The sequence below is a fragment of the Condylura cristata genome, unplaced genomic scaffold (assembly GCF_000260355.1).
Source record: "Condylura cristata isolate star-nosed mole 26May11 unplaced genomic scaffold, ConCri1.0 scaffold00016, whole genome shotgun sequence".
In the NCBI taxonomy this organism is placed as follows: Eukaryota; Metazoa; Chordata; class Mammalia; order Eulipotyphla; family Talpidae; genus Condylura; species Condylura cristata.
The window spans coordinates 2272448-2286942 of NW_004567117.1; positions in this window are offsets into that span (position 1 = coordinate 2272448).

A 14495-nucleotide genomic window follows, 5' to 3' on the forward strand; every position below is an offset into this window, starting at 1 on the left:
TATTAAATACCTGTCATTTTCTGATGATTCATTCACTGGCCCTTCCTCCATTTATCCATTTGTTTACTAATTTTTTTTTCAAGCACCCACAAAGGGCAGTCTTTCTGGTTGGTATTATGAGCATGTGAACAAATTGAACAACTAAAAAGAAATGGACAAATTTTTAGATTTAAACAACCTTTCCAGACTGAATCAGGATGAACTAGATAGCTTAAATAGTTCAATCACAATCGCAGAAGTTGAAAAATGTAGTATTTTTTTTTCCTTAAAAAGCAGAAATCCAGGACCAGATGGCCTCTCAACTGAGTTCCACCAAACCTTAAAAGAGAACTTAATAGTTACCTACTTAAACATTAAAAAAAAAAAAGAGGTTAGAAAATCCCCCAACACATTCTATGAGGCCAACATTATCCTATTTCAAAAACAAAGAGAGTGCAAAAAAAAAACCAAAAAAAAAAAAAAAAAAAAGAAAATTATAGATCAATATCCCTGGTGAACACAGATACAAAAATCTTCAGAAAAATCATACCAAACCAAAGTATTTCATCATATCAGTAAGAAACTCAAGATAAAAACTACATGATTGGGGCCCTCCCTGGTGGCGCAGCGGGTTAAAGCACTGCACTGAGAAACTAAAGCCACTTCCGCATGAGTTCGATCCCCGCCTGCCCGGGAGGTGACCACATGGCGTGGCAGACCTCTGCTGACCCGCCCGCTGCTCCCCTCAGCAGTGTACTTCGTCGATCTGCCTGTTCTGCTCCCTGCTCTGTCTCTGGTGAATCCTCTCACCCTCCGCATCTCTGGCCTGTACCCCAGCTCTGTACAAATAAATAAAAAAATCTTTAAAAAAAAAAAAAAAAAAAAAAAACTACATGATTGGGGCCTGCCCTCCTTGGTGGTGCACTGGGTTAAAGCACAGTACTAAGAAGCTAGGGATTCCCACCCTGAGGTGACCCACATGGCACAGCAGACCTCTCCTGACCCACCCTCTGCTTCCCTTAGCAGTGTACTTCCTCAGTCTGCCTTTCCTGCTCCCCATTCTGTCTCTGGTGAAGCCTCTCACCACCCCTGCACCTCTGGCCTGTACCCCAGTTCTGTATACATAAATAAACAAATCTTTAAAAAACAAACAAACAAACAAAACTCACATGATCATTTTGAAAGATGCCAAACTATGTGTTGAATAAGGTTCAACAATCATTTATGATAAAACCACTCAATAAAATCATATAAGTGGAACTTATAAAGCATATTCAATGGTGAAAAGCTGAAATTATTTCCACTAAGATCAGGAACAAAACAAAGATGTCCACTATTGTTCAACATAATTTTGGAAGTCCTAGTCAGGACTAGATAAGAAAAATGTGCAAAAGCGATCAAATTGAAGAAGTGAAATTATTGCTATTTGCTAATATCATGAGAAAATAGAGGACCCAAAAGATACTGCCAAAAATCTACTAGAAATAATAAACAAGTACAGTAAAATAGCAGAATATAAATAAATACACAAAAATCAGTTGCATTCCTATGTAAACAATGTATCAGATGAAAGGTAATGAAATTCTTGGGAATAAATTTAACAAAAGTGAAGGACCTATATTTTGAAAACAGTAAGACTGTGTTAATGGAGAGAAAAGAAAGACACAAAGAAATATTGTATGCTCACAGATTGGAATAAACATCATTAAACTAGTCATACTAACAGAATTATAAAGCAATTTACAGGTTCAATGCAAAATTCCAATGACTTCTTTCAAGAAAATAGAACAAACAAATAAAAAATTTATAATTAACCTTAAAAAGACTTAAATAGCTAAAACAATCCTGAGGAAAAGAAAAATGTCAGTATTATATTTCCCAACTTTAAACTACATTATACAGTGCCAATAATAAAAACATTATGGTAGTGTAACAAAAACAGAAACTCAGACCGATGGAATAGAATGGAAAGTCCAGAGGTAAACCCATATAGACATCGACAGTTTATCTTTGACAAAGGAAATGAGGCCATATTAAAGCTTCTTTAATAAATAGTGTTGGGAAACATGAGTAGTTATATGCCCCGCCCCCCTCCTCCCAAAGCAACTAGGTCCATATACAAACATGATTTCAAAATGGATTAAAAGTCTGGATATGAGTCAAAACTATAAAGTACTTGAACAAAAACCAAAGTGGGAGACTACCGGACATTTATATAACTTATAAGGGAAATGCAAATCAAAACCACAATGAGATAGCACCTTACCATGTGTGAGAATAGCCCATATCAAAAAGAATGGAATCAACAAACATTGGTGAGGATGAGACAGAAAAAAAACTCTTCATCTGGTGTTGGTGGGAATGCAAGTTAGTGCACCCTCTGTGGGAAATGCCATAGAGATTTCTTATAAAAACAAAAATGGGGTCCGCCCTGGTGGCGCAGCGGGTTAAAGCGCAGCACTAAGAAGCTAAAGCCATGTCTGCATGAGTTCGATTCATGCCGGCCAGAGGTGACCACATGGCGTGGAAGGCCTCTCCTGACCCGCCCTCCGCTTCCCTCAGCAGTGTGCTTTCTCAGGTCTGCCTTTCCTGCTCCTCATTCTGTCTTTGGTGAATCCTCTCACTGCTCCTACATCTCTGGCCTGTACCCCAGTTCTGTATGCATAAATAAAGATCTACGAAGTACACTGCTGAGGGGAGCAGCGAGTGGGTCAGGAGAGGTCTGCCACACCATGTGGATCTCCTCCGGGGCAGGCGGGGATCGAACTCATGCGGAAGTATATATAACCAAACCACAGAGGCAAAATACAACAGCAATAAATCTTGAACTTAGTGAAATTGATGATTACCAGATGACACAGGGGAGGGTAGAGGGGAAGGAGATGGAGACATGTACACATATGGAGGGGCAAAAACCCCCAAAATTAAAATCAATAAAAAAGAATGAGAAATTTGGGTACCAGGTGATCTGCACTATGGAATGCCAAGGACTATGTTCTGTATGGTAACAGGTCAGAGAAAAAAAGATAAACATCTGGGTAAATATAAACACTATATATGTTTTCTTTTAAAAAATTTTAAAAGTATATGCTGATTTAAGGAAAACTATTAATAGTATACGTGGGTTTACTATGCATGCAGATATTTGCAATATTTGTAAAAATATTTGCAATATTACAATTACAAATATTTGTAAAAATAGGAGTGATGGAGCTATATTCTTACAGCGTCCCAGTATTTTACGTAGAGTAGTATAACAGCTATTACTAGATTTGTAATGTTAGCAATAGAATAGTGATAGATATGTTTTGTATCTACATTGTCTTATAAAGTAATCACTAGTTACATGTACTTACTGAGTACTTGAAATGTGGATATTATGATTTAAGAGATCAACTTTAATTTCATTTAATTTTAATTAACTTTAAATTTAAACAGGCATGTATGGCTCATGGCTACCATTTTACACAATGCAGCCCTAGAATAGTGCCTAAAAGTAATGAAAGTGGGATACCTTAAAGGCTAATGGGGGATAAAATGGAAACGTTTCAAATAAGCCCCAATTCTAGTAGCAGAAATGTTGACTTAAATATAATCACTTTAATAATTGCATGAAGATGGACTAAGCAAATTAAAAGGTAGTGCACGTCGGAATGGATAAGAGGAAAAGCTCAGCTTTATATTGCTTATAAGGAATATGCTTTACATATAGGCACACTTAGGTTGACAGTAAAAGGAAGAAAAATGTGTATGAAGAGGTATGAGATTCCTAGTGCTGCAGTGACCCTTATAAGTTAGGAAGCTTAAAACAGCAGAAACTGATTCTTTCATAGTTCTGGAGCCCAGAAGTTGAAATCAAGCTACTGGCAGGTTCACATTCCCTCCAGAAACTCTAGGGTAGAATCTTTTCTTGCCTCTTCAGCTTCTAGTACTCTTGACATCCATTGGTTTGTGGCACTATAGACCCACCCTCTGCCTATTTTCCAATCTCTGCTTCTGTCATTTGCTTTCTCTTTCTTGTGTTTCTCTATCTCTGATACAGGGCCACCCTAATCCAACATGATCTCCTCTCTATTCTTACCTTATTTACAATCTTCAAAGCTTATTTCTAAATAAGTTCATGTTCATGTTCCCAATGGATGTGTAGTTTGGGGGGATACTATTTAACCCACTACATTGTGAGCATTGAGAGAGAACTGGAATGGCTATATTCATATCAAGAAACATAGATTGCAAGATAAAAAGATTTAACAAAAATAAAGAGGACTATTTCATCATGAGAAATAGTGCTACATACATACAGTAGAATACTATTCAGCAATCAAAAAAGGTAAACTCATGCCATTCATGGCAACATGGATGGAGCTGGAAGGGATCATGTTTAGTGAAGTAAGCCAGAAAGTAAAGGAAATATACCAGATGGCTTCACTTAGGAGGAATATAGAGGATCCAAATAAGGGGTCAGGAAAAAAAAAAGTAATTATAATAAAGTAAAAATCAAAATCAGCAGGAGACTATAAACCAGAGACATTCTGCAGTGGGGGGGAGAGGGGCGTAGGTTCAAAATAGGGGTGGGAAGAGCACAAGGGACTATGGTGATAGTGCACAGGTGAATTGGTGGTGGGAATTTCACAAGGACTATAACTGAGATGAAAAAGTATACATTGTATAAAAAATGAAGAATGATGTAAATATATATAAATAAAAAAAAGAGCATTAAAAGCAAATAGATTAGAAAGGAAAAAGAAAAAAGAACACTATTTCTAGATTTAATTGGCTATTTGGCCACCATTTTTTCTTACCTGCAGTTCTGCATTGCTATATAAGGGAGGTTATAGGACCCCAACCTTTCAAATCAACCAGTGCATATCACTCTGGGAAGAGCATGCATCACAAGCTATGACTGGGAACACCTGGGGAGTGCAGCATATATAAAATGTGTTCCTGACTTCTACATATAAGGTATGACTGGAAATGCCTGGGGTGCTGAGGATGATCTGTGACTAGAGAGCCCAGAAGCTGATCAGTGGAATGCCTTGTTGATGAGATTAGAACCATGGCCAGGGTTCAATTACAACACTTGGTTGTCAAGCAGATTAAGAATTTTCTGGTCAGCACACTCATGTCCCCCCGAAGCCCTAGGTAACAAAAACGTATTCTTCAGTTTCACCCATCTTTTCTCCTTGCCCTCCTACCTCATGTAACTGAGGCTATATGGTTATTCAATCATTAAAAAGGCCCAGATCTTCCTTGCTCAGCAGCATCCTGCATTGTGCTGCCTGCTTTGTGACTCTCGTTTATCAGTGTGGTGTTGCCGATGCAACAAAATAGTACATCAGGGGCCTCCCTGGTGGTGCAGGTGTTAAAGACACAGTGCTATCAACCTATCTCCAGCTGCTACCAGATGAGTTCAATTCCTAGCCAAGGAGCTGACCCATATGGCACAGACCTCTCCTGTCTTGTCCATTGCTCCCCTCAGCAGTGTATTACAATAAATCTGCCTGTTCTGCTCCCCTCTCTGTCTCTGGTGAATCCTCTCACCCTCCACATCTCTGGCCTGTACCCCAGTTCCATATGAATAAATAAATAAATCTTAAAAAAAAAAAACTCTTAGCAAACACTGATATTTTCTAATATTGGTATCAAGGCAAGAATGTCTATCTCTCAATTTTCTCTTCAATTTTACACTTGAAGTCTAGTCATTGCAATGAGACAATAAAAGGCAAGTGTAATGATTTGAAAGGAAAGAGTAAAATTGCACAAAATCCTAGTGACACAATAGTAAATGTAGAAATTATTAAAGAATAATCTTAAAACCATTCTAGTACTAGTATGTAAATTTAGTCAGGTATAAGGATGTAAAGTCAATATACAAAAATAAACTATATTGCTATATATGAATGATCACAACAACATAATGGGAACATTAAGTAAAAAATATCATCTATAATAGAAACCAAATCAGCAAAATACTTAGAAATACATATGATAAAAAATTGTAAAACCTCTATGCTGAGAAGTATGATATATTGATGAGAGAAACTCAAGGTCTAAATAAATAGAAAGGTTTAATTTGAAATAGTCAATATTGTTAGGGTGGCTGCTTCCCCCAAATCTATAAGTTCAGTTCAGTATCAGTTGTCATCTGAGAGGTATTTTTCAATTTGTCAATGATTCTAAAATTTACATGGAAATGCAAAGGACACACAATATCCAAAGGATATTGGTAAAGAAAATCAAAGCTGAAGGACTTATACTATCTTTCTTCAAAGTTCACTATGCCAGAACAGTCATTAAGATAATGCGATAAACAGACAAATAATCGGTGAAATAGAATAGTGATAGCAGAAACAACCACACATATGTATTGGGTTTCAACAAAGGTTTCCAAGTAATTTAATGAGTTTTCACAAGTAATGATGGAACAACTGAATGGAGGTCCATATTAGAGAAAAGTATACCTTGTCTCCTCCCTCATTCCATACACAAAATAGAATTGGGGATTGAACATAAATATAACTATAAAATCTAAAACTATATAGCTTTTATAAGAAAGTATAGGTTAATATTTCGACAATAGGTGAATGGCTTAACAATTTGACTTGACAATAGACAAAAGAGCTCTTGGGTAGTACACAGGAAACTTAACCATTAAAGAAAAATTTCAGAAAATTAAAAGCTGTTCATTAGAATATACTGTTAAAATCAACAGACTGAATGTAATTTCATACATATATGAACACTGAACCTCCATAAGCCAACAAAAAAATGACAATCAAAAATGTGCCAAATTTTTGGATACTCTCTGAAGCTTTCTTGGCTGATAAGTAAATTAAAAGTTGTAAAAAGCAGTGGTCACCAACAAAATGAAAATTAAGAGTACCTCTACTAACATGGCTAGCACTGAAGACACTGTCCCAGAATTTTAGTGAGGATGAAGAGGAAACACAACACTAATGCTGTCTAGTACAATGGTCCAACCATTTTAGAAAAATGATTTTAATTTCACTTGGTAAGCTTAAGACTTCTTTATTTTAATTGAGGAAGCCTTGGTTTTCAACCCTCTATATCATTTAAGGGTCTAGGTTTCCACCTCTTCAGGTGACTGCTATTGCACCACCACATCCACCAGCAAAGGGCCGTGTATCCCCCTCCATAGATCATTGTGTCCCCTCAACCTTTGACCCTTCACTCTAACCTTCTCTGGTGGCCTCGGGAGTCACTTTTAGGGTTTGTTTTGTTTACTCTTGTGTGTCCCCTTGTTTTGTTCCTCTGTATTCCACATGAGTGAAATTATCCATCTTTGCTTTTGTGTCTGTCATTTCTTTGTGGCCTCCTGGCAACAGATACTGCTCAGTGTTAGTCACTGGCCTAGGAACTGGCAGCTGTATGGGCAGATGTTCAGCATGTCCATGCACCACTGCTTTCACTACACTTCACTGCCTTCACCACCACCTACCCAATAGCTGGGTGAGTACTAGATTGGGCAACAAACATCCCAAAGATGTCCCCTTTGGTGAAGTGGGGGACATAGCTACAACAGCGCAGCACTCTGTTAACTAGCTCCTTATAAAGGAGAGTTGCAGGAGGTCGTAGGTCCAGTAACATACCTCAGCATGGAACCGCCTTCAGAGGCCTGTGTGGAAGCCATGCCAGAGGCCAGGTCTTATAAGGTGGGATGGTCTCCTGCTACATGAATGGCTCTAGCCAGGTCCAGCCAGGATCATGGAAAGCTGGGGCTGTACATCCAGAAACAGACACCAATTGAAACAGGGACAGAACAGAACAACCAGAGGGCTGAAATATGTGTAGTATGGATGGTGGTGGCCCATGAGCCTTCCGATGGGTGGAGCACAGGGGCCTGACACTGTGATCTCCACAACCATTAACATGACTGGACAGTCATGGATCAGTCACTCTCGGGTCTGAGAGTGAGGCAGGTGTCTCTTAACATCTGACTGGTAGGCCACTTTAGCTTTTTTTTTTTTTTTAAAGATTTATTTATTTGTGCATACAGAACTGAGGTACAGGCCAGAGGCTCAGGGGCAGTGAGAGGCTTCACCAGAGATAGAGTGGGGAACAGAACAGGTAGATCGGCGAAGTACACTGCTGAGGGGAGCAGCGGGAAGGTCAGGAGAGGTCTGCCACACCATGTGGTCACCTCCGGGGCAGGTGGGAATCGAACTCTTGCAGAAGTGGCTTTTAGATTCTCAGTGCTGTGCTTTAACCCGCTGCGCCACCAAGGAGGGCCCACTTTAGCTTTTATTGGAAGAATAACCTCCCACCTAACTGCATTCTGCAGCAGTTTGTATTGCTTTAGCAGGTTATAGGTAGTGTTCCAACTTCTTGCCAAGGGAAACTTACAGTGGAATGAGTATAGATTGCATGGTGGGAGAAAAAAAAAAAGATTCTGAGGGTGTTGTATGTAAGGAACAGGAGAAACTCAGGCTCTTTTCCACCTCCCAGAGGCTTTCTGGATAGCCAGGACACCTCAGATAGCCAGGAGCAATCTATGGGCAGTTAGCTGGTCCTTTGCTAGCTTTGTTCTCCTGCAGTATAAAAGGGAGTAGAACTCTTTATGGGAGCTGGGGGGAGGGCTAGGAGGCTGGGTTTCTCCCTCCTTTGCATCCTTGCCTGCTGGTATCTATCATCTGATCCCTTGCTTCAGCATTGAAAGCACTAAATACCTGTCAGATACACCTAAGGCTCCAAGATTCTTTTTCAGTTTGCCTGAATTAACAATGAGCCTGCTTAGTCTGGGACAGTTGTTTAAAAAGAACTGTTTAATAAAACCTAAATCAGGAAATAAAGGGAAAATATAATTACAGATTTTCATTTAATGATTGATAAAATATAACAACATGAAATGTAAAATTGGGTATTTTCCTGAAATACCATTGACTTAATACAAGATTATCTGGTTGAATTCTTCATGATGATGTACAGAAGAACTGAAGAATACAGTTGCCTAAACCATGACTGAGGCAGCTGGGACAGAAATATTTGAGATGTATTGTGTTGAAAAGCAAATGTAATAAAGTAAAAATGAGAACAATGAACAACTATAAACCAGAGACATGGTATGGGGTAGAAAGGAAATGGGATTAAAACGATGAGATACCATCTCACACCAGTGAGAATGGCCTGCATATTAAAACAGCTAGCAACAACAAGTGTTGGTGAGGATGTAGAGCAAAAGGAACTCTCCTACATTGCTGGTGGGAATGGAAACTGGTACACCCACTATGGAAAACTGGAGGTTTCTCAAACTGCTAAAAATGGAGAATCCATATGACCCAGCAATCTCACTGCTAGGTATCTACCCAAAGGACACAACATGATTCAAAAGAACACCTGCACCCCCATGTTTATTGGTGCACTATTTACAATAGGAAAGATATGGAATCAGCCCAAATATCCAAAAATAGATGACTGGATTAAAAAGATGTGGTACATATACACAATGGAATATTATTCAGCAATCAAAATGGATACAAATGATTTCTTAAGAAAATTCTCCCAGTAGAAATTGATTAGAGAGTAAAGGAAACAGGTAGGAAGGGGCCAAACTTGGGGAGATTTTAGGTGATGATTTAATTTCAACCTTATCCTGAAGAAGCCCAAGAGCCCCATGTATACTGTAGTTTTGTCCTGCCTCTCTGGCACGTTCTCCCATACTACAGTGATCAACCCCAGCTATGGGCTGCTCAAGGTTCCAGCTACTTCCAACTCTAAGCACATATTCTTGTGGCTATTGCAGAAGCCCAAAGGTAATCTCCTGAGGAGGGTTGCAGAAGCAGAAGCTGGGACAGAGAATCTGGTGAGAGCATGGCAGTAGCCCCTGGAGAGGGACTCCTGAGGGAGAAGGCTGAGGTAGTCACACTCTGGTTCTGGGCCCAATACCATAACTAGGCCCTGACTCTTTCACTTTTTTTCTGATTTATCTCCAAATCTAACTCTAGTTTGTCTTCTAGGCACCCACTCTAATGTGTTGAACAGCAATAAACACCACTGCAACATTGGATTATTGGAGGTTTATTTAAGTCACCAGGTGTATGTGTTGAGGGGTGTGTTTGTGGTAATTCTAGCTGGCTTTAGTTTCTGGAAGGCACAGTTCCAGAGAGGAGAAGGAGCAATGTGAAGACCAACTCCCTAGGATATGGGAGGTGATGGTTCCTGCATATCTTCTTCTTGGGTGACTCCAGAACCTAGGCTGGATGGTCTGTTGCAGGGTATCTGCAGGCAGTGGAAGGATTCTGGAACCTGTCAAGAGCAGAGTGCCCACCCACTGCTGGGATTGGTAGTGAAAGAGTTCCAGCAGCACTGTCTGTGGCAGTCAGGCTGAACTGTGGTCAGCATTAAATGCCTCTTCCTAATGGCAGCACCCTTCGTCTATAGCAGCCAGTTGTAAGGACCAGGGCTGGGAAGAGATTTGGGAGATTCCCTGTCCTGAGTCCCATAACACTACAGCTTGAGTGACTGTACAGTCCCAGGAATCAGTACTGAGACTCACAGAAGAGATCACAAAAGGAGGCCTCCATGGTGGCACAGGGGTTAAAGTTTCAGTGCTATCATGCTATCACCAGTCACTGAGGCATAAGTTTGATTTTCAGGCAGGGAGGTGACCCACATGGCGCAGCAGACCTCTCCTACCTCGCCTGCTGCTTCCCTCAGCTACTGTACATTTCAGGGGCTCTACTTGTTCTGCTCCCCACTCTGTCTCTGGCAAATTCTCTCACCCCCTACACCTCTGACCTACAAGCTAGTTCTTCTATGTGTAAATAAATAAAACTAAATCTTTAAAATAATAGTAAAAAAGAGAGATCACAGAGGGCTGAACTCAGCCCCTACTGGCATGTAGCTCATGTTAGCAGCGGAGTGTCTGCTGGCAAAGTAGTTTCACAAGAAAGAATGGACTTTGTGGGGTTTATATTAATTAAGAGACTATTATACGAGTAGCACGACTCAATCCAAAGCTCCTATAGTAGCTCTGGTCTACCAGCCACCTCTGGTGGTGGGCTTGACTCTGTCTGCCTCACTCACGACCATGTTGTGCTCACCCTGGGAGAGGATATGCTGCCTGACCTGTTTTCTGTATGCGTGAAAACACTGGAGTCTTGACTTTGGATGAACAAATGACAAAGTCAGACATTTCTTAATCAACACAATGGGTTATTCTCTGTTTTGAAACTCAGGAGCCATGGGACAGCCAACGGGGCTGGCAATCGGAGGGTGCCAGTCTGCAGAGAGAAAGGAACGTAACAGATCTTAGAGAGGGGCACAGGCAAAAGCCAGAGAATGCAAAGGCCTTTCCAAGAGTTGGTGCCAGGTGATTTCTGAAGCCAACTGCGGTCTTGGCTTTGGAGTCTATGAGACAGAACTATTGGCCATGAAAACACTCATTTTTGCTTGCCCCAATTTCTTCATTTGGGTCTTCTTCCTCATCTTTTAGAAAAGTCTTCAGACTGTTCCTCATCTTTTAGAAAAGTCTCCAGAGGTGTAGGGGGTGAGAGGATTCACCAGTGACAGAGTGGGGAGCATGAGCATGCAGGTTTAGCATGCTTGTTCTCCTCTGCTCCCCCAAAACACTTAGCCTGTGTTTCCTAGCAGGCCCAGAATGCCTGCAAGAGGCAATGTCTAAATTCATCCTGGTAGCCTTATCTGTGTTAATGAGCTGGGCAGCATCGGGAGCTCAAACAGAGTTTAAAAATGGAGGGAGCCCTTGGTGGCACAGCGGGTTAAAGCACTGCACTGAGAAGCTGAAGCCACTTTCACATGAGTTCGATTCCCGCCTGCCCCGGAGGTGACCACATGGCGTGACAGACCTCTCCTGACCTGCCCGCTGCTCCCCTCAGCAGTGTACTTTGATGATCTGCCTGTTCTGCTCCCCACTCTGTCTCTGGTGAAGCCTCTCACCGCCCTTGAGCCTCTGGCCTGTACCCCAGTTCTGTATGTACAAATAAATAAATCTTTAAAAAAAAATGGAGGGAGCCCCAAAGAGTGTCCAGAGATGTTCTAAGACGAGGACCGTATGAATCCATAACTTTTGACAATGAGGACAGAGGGTAATAGTGCCCTGTTGTGAAGGGGAGGGACTCTGGGCTGTGTGGGATTAAAGGGCACTTCACAAGCTTTTAAGAGAAGGGTGAGCAAGCTGAGCACAGGCTTTAGGTCATTGGTGGTGGAGAGTGAGTTAATATGTGGGTGACAGAGGAGAATAAATGTCACAGAGAAGGATATGGGGTCCTGGCCAGACAAAGCATGGACATCAGGGCATAGTGGGTGCATATAAGTCCTGACTATGCAGAGTTGGAAATGGTACATTTCTACACATTGAGTTCTGAAACCACAGCCTTGGTGCTTAGGCATAAAGGAGCAGCATACCCAGACCCAGACTTCAGAAAAATCTATATGGTCAGGGTAGCCGAGCCACACTTCAGAGCATTGTGTTCTTAAGAAAGTCTCTGTGATCTTGAGCTGCTTTTGACAAAAAGTGTTTAAGTGTGTCCTGGTATGATGGGCGAGAGCTTAAGTCTTTCTGATGAAGACAGTCACCAGCCTCTGCATCATTTAGAAACTCATAAAGTGGGCCAGTTCTGGGGTATGGCATTGATGAGGGGGACCTTGGAAGAGAGGACAGCTTGGTCTAAGGTTGTGGACAAAATGTCCAAGGGACAGTTCTAAATTAGTGGCAGTTGCTCGGAAGGTGTTGAGGGGGATGGGCAGCCGTTAGAAGGCCAGGCAGTTAGAACCCTGGGCAGTTAGAAGGAGCAGCTGACACTTAAGAGTCCAAAGGAACTATAATAGGTCATGTGGCTATAGGCCACAGGTGGGCAATAGGCAGAGAAGAAGGCAGAGAACGAAGAAAGACCTGTTTATTCCCAGCTACATTGTGGGAGTTGCATGTTCCTGGGAACTGCCATGGTCACTGGTGTGGGAGGAAGTGTGTCCTGGGAGGGGTGGAGTACCTGATCTTGCAGGATGAGTTGGCTATCCTCTATGGGCAGATCATCCCTCTGCACATGGAGTATCAGAGTCAGGGGGGATTTGTTAGGGTCCGAAATCACCCGGTTGTTCCCCCGTGACAAAGAACAGGACCAGAGATACACAAGCAAGCAGAGTTTATTAAGCCAGCTAGCTGGGGTCAAGCCTTCCTGCAGGCATGCAAGCCACACAGGGAGAGCAAGACCCAGACCATAGGAATGTCAGAGAATATATAGGCCCTTATCGGCCGTTACATATGTCATAGCCGGTGCAAATTCAAAGAGTAACAAGCTTCCCAGCACTCAAGGACTGGTTTCCAAGAGCAGATGTCTCAGTTGTGAGTCAGGAGCTGATATCAGGGTCTAGTTTCAGCCAGTTTCAGGAGTTGGCACCAGGAATGCTATCTGCCTGTCCTCCTTTCTGGGACCAGGGTAAATCTGAGACTCAAACAGAGGGGCCTAGGGGCCTAACAGATTATGGGTAGACAAGGGAGTTTTAGAGAGACTCTGGCCTGGGCAGTTGGCACCTATTCAGTGTGTAGGACTTGGAAGCAATGTGGTACCCTATTCCTTGTGGGCTGGGCTTTAATGAGAAAACAGCAAAAGGGCAATTGAAACTTGCTGGTTTCCAGTTCTTAGAGTCATCCTAGGCTCTCAGCTTATCTGGGCGGTAGCTACCACCTTTCTTCATTGTTTTCTTGATGCCAATTTACTCTCCGTAAGAAACCAGAATTTTAAATATGACAGAAAACAGTCTTCTGAAAGCTCTGCAATGTCTGCTAGGCTCCATAGACTCACTGCAACCCTTTGTCCACAGCTGAGGTGTGCGACAGCCCTGGGCCATGGCCACTGACAGCACCCACTGCCCTGCTTGGGCAGTTTGTCCTTCTCAGACACCTTCCCTGCCTCTCTCAGGAGCTAGCCCTTCTCACCTTTCATCTGGGTCTCAGGAAAACCATCGTTTCCTCAGAGGTTTTTCTACCAATAGTGCCTCACGGCGAGATGGTCGCTGCAGCCTGTTAATTCATAGTTCTTGCCAGAGAGTGTGATGTTTCTATGCTCAGTGTCTGTCTGCCCAGGATTGGCGACTGGCACATCTGGTTTCTTGCTCAGCACACAGTGTGCACAGTGCCAGCTCCTGCAGTGAAGAAACAGGGGTTCAGCTTCTCAACTTTTTTACAACTTACCCTGCATTCTGCCAGGGGGGAGATTCCACTCGAAGGCTCGTCTCTTCTTGCTGAAAAGTTTTGGGCGCTCGATCTTATTGTTTAATTTGCAGCAGCTTGGTCAGGGTTTTAAGGGATTTAAGCATTTCTCACCACTTTGGACTAGGTGGTGTATCACTGTGCTCCCCCTTCCCCCGCTCCCACCTCTACCCCTACCCCCAACCAACGCTGCCTGTATTAAGCTCTGGCTGGATTCCTCTCTCTCGTTCCTCTCTCACTACTTCCAGACATTGAGTCTGATTTCATTCTCTAAATTATTTCAAATTCATTTGAGACTATGAAATTTTGTCACTTGATAACCCATCTT